Genomic DNA, 3,402 nt, shown 5'->3' on the forward strand with positions numbered 1-3,402 from the left:
CACTGGAGAAAACCAATGAACTGTATTCAGGCGGCTTCCCTTAAAGTCCTGGCACTAGAGTAGACTTGGGAATGTGGTGTCATTCCTCAGAGCCTCAGTTTACTCATTTCTAAAATGGAGATTACAATAGTATCTATCTCTTGGAGTCCTTTGAGGATTACACAGGGTCGTGCAGGTGCCCTCACCAAATGGTAGCTGCTGGGTGCTGGAAGCCTGGGCTCAGGAGGATACAGGTGGCCACTGCTCCAGTTCCGGAGCTGGGAACTATTAATAAAGGCATGGCCCCATCCCTGCCCGGGGGCCCCGCCCGCCCCCTCCAACAGACGAGCTGGAAACGGCGGGCATTAATCAAGTCCACCCCTGCCCAGCACCCTCTCTTGGAGTCTTCCCCGGGGTTGCCTTTCCTCTCTGCTCTCCCCTCCCCTTCTTAGTCTCACTATGTCCTAGGAACAAAAGTGCCCCAGCTGTGGCGCCTGAACAGTGGATGCAAATGCAAGGCCGCTTCGCATGCTGGATAATCACCATCGGCCCCTGAGCCCGGGACCAACTTCTCCAGCCTCAGGGCGGACCTCGCCCCTTAGACCAGCGGAGGGCTATCTCCTTGGCTGGGGGTGGTGGGGACGGGGGAAGGGGCAGTTCTCGGTTATTCTCTGAAGTGCTCTGCATTCCTCTTTTTGGCTGAGTCTCTGCTGGCTGGAGGAAGACGTGGGTTTTTCCTGGATGGGGGACGGAGGCAAAGGGTGCGCTGCCATCCCAGGCTCCCCGCCCTGGAGAGTTTCAGCACAGCTGGGATAAATCCATCCAACAACAGTGCTTGATAGCAAAGCCAGTACCACCCCGCTAGCAGCCAGCGCATGGGCTGTGCGAGGTCTGGAGGCTTTTAAAGCCAATCTAGGACTCTCACTCCACTCAAGGATCTGGCTTCTTAAAATCAGGGTCTGGATCAGCACAAATCTCTCTAATGAATCTGCGGCCAATGGGGCTTTTCCAAGCTGTGATCCAAGGTCTGGTGGGGACACCGCCTGGCTCGGGCCCCACAGCCAGCCAGACACCCAGGGGCCTTTGAGGCCAGAGGTGGTTAAGGCACCTGGGGGTGAACTTAGGTGGGTCGCCTGCCTTCTCTCCTCCTCAAGTTCCTACTTACTGGGAACACAGGACTGCTTTGGGGGATCAACGGGATGGTGGAAGGTGTAGGAAAAAACCTGCTCACATATGTTTTATCTTCTCCCATCCCACCTCTCTGACACAAAGTGAGAGAATAGTAAAGGGGTTTAATAACGAACTCATTAATTGGCAGCGGGTCTGACACAGGAACAACATTCGTCTCAACTGGTGTGATGGCCACTAACCTCAGGGTGACACCAGGACACTGACAAGTCTAGGCAGATGGAGCCAGGCCAAGTTTCCCAGATGACTGTGCCACTGTCTCTACTACCGGTGACCAGAGGACAATTCATGGCAGTGGAGGACGCTGTTCCATTCCTGTCTTTTCCTCCAAAACAGCAACACCTTTGATTAAGCCCCGCACTTAGGTTTTTATCCGAAAAATACTTCTAAAATACTTTTGTTTTCATAAAAAACTGATCATCAGCTGTACCATATGCCATGGTTTTTGTTTTTTTGCTTTTTCTGGAAGAGTCTTTAATGACTATTTTTACAGTTTCAGAAACCAAGCTGCAGATAATCAAAACCATTTGCTCAGGGCCACACAGCGAGGGTCCGCAAAACTGCGCGGAAGACTGCGTGCCACTGGCGGCTGGGTGGCCCGAGGGAAGGCACCGATCACCAAGGCAATTTCTCGAGGACTTTGCCAGTGTCTGAGCCAAGAAAGTGCACGCCTGTGCCTGGGCGTCGCTGAGAGTAGATGCTCTTAACAGAGCGGGTGCTTGGAAATGGGGGGCTGAATTTCGAATTTCGCAGAAGGAAAACCGCCTTCCCTGTGGAGAAACCTTCACTACTCGAGGATACAGGCGCCTGCACCACACCAGCCGCTCTGCGGCCTTGGTGCACATGTTTACACACGGTTTAGTTGGACCGAGGCAGAGGTTGGGATTTTGGCAAAGGTTCCCAGGAACCTTCAGCGGGGTCGCTGCTTAGGCCCGGCGCTGCCCGACGGTCTCTGCAGAAAGTTGGAGGCCATGTTCCCGGATTCCTATTCCGGAGCGCCTGGCCCGGTCGCGGCGGAACAGAGCGCGCAACGGTGTCTGCAGCCCAGGCCTTGGCGGTCGAACTGGCTCAGACGCCTGCTTCGACCGCAGGTCCGCAAGAGCCTCAGCCCTAGCTGCGCGCCACTCTTCGCAAAGCTGCCGAAGCGGACAGGCGAAGGTTACTCTGCCCAGGGGCCCGGTGGCACCTCTGGGTTTCACCGCTGCTCTCCTGGTGGCCGCGGCTAAATCTCCCCCCTTCGGCACGAATGGCAAAGGCGCCAGCGCGCAAGCCTGGGAGGCTAGAAGTGCCGGGCACCCTTGGAACTCAGAGCCCAAGCCGCAGCGGCAGACTCTTCTGACCCACTGCGACCCCCGGCCTCGTGTCAGGGTGGCTGCAGGCGCCCCCTCCGCCACCCCGAAGCCGCCTCTCCACACTCACTACTCAAAGCTCCTCCACCCAGTACAAAGAGCACTTGCTTTGGGTGCGAGAGCGCGGGGCCGCCACCGCTGCACGACACAGAACTAATGTCTGAACTTCTTTGAAGCTTACTTTATTTTTCTTTCTTTCTTTTTTTGAGACAGGGTCTCACTCTGTCGCCCAGGCTGGAGTGCAGTGGTGCGATCATGGCTCACTGTAGCCTCGACCTCCTGGGCTCAAGCGATCCTCCCACCTCAGCCTCCGGAATAGCTGGAACCACAGGCATGTGCCACCACGCCCCGATAATTTATTTTATTTTATTTTGTAGAGACGGGGTCTCCATGTTGCTCAGGCTGGTTTTGAATTATTGGGTTCAAACAATCCTCCAGGCTTGGCCTCTCAAAGGGCTGAGATGATAGGCTTGAGCCACCACGCCCGGCCTAGCCTTAGTTTTTCCATCTGCAAATTGGGGAGGGCACTCGAACCTCGCAAGTGCTGTGCGGCGCAAATCAGAGCTCCTGCCCAGGCGCTGGACTGGGAACTGGTGACTGGAAACCATTCCCACTAGCGGGAAGCGAGCGGCCGGCCCCGGAATTTTCGGCGTTCTCTCCGGAGGGCTCTGATTGGGCCAGGGTCCCGTCGCGTCCCCGAGTCCCAGACCCTACCCGCTGCGCGGCCTCCTAGGGAGAACTGATCGCGGCCTCACTCCCTGCCCGGGCCGGGCAGCCTCGCCTCTCCTTGCAGACGCCTTCGGCCCAGGCCTCCCCACCTGCAGGTAGGGCCCCGGGCGCAGCCTAGAAATCAGGGCGCCGGGAGAACCCGCGCGATCTTTCTGCT

The sequence above is a fragment of the Mandrillus leucophaeus genome, unplaced genomic scaffold, assembly GCF_000951045.1.
Source record: "Mandrillus leucophaeus isolate KB7577 unplaced genomic scaffold, Mleu.le_1.0 Scaffold314, whole genome shotgun sequence".
Lineage (NCBI taxonomy): Eukaryota > Metazoa > Chordata > Mammalia > Primates > Cercopithecidae > Mandrillus > Mandrillus leucophaeus.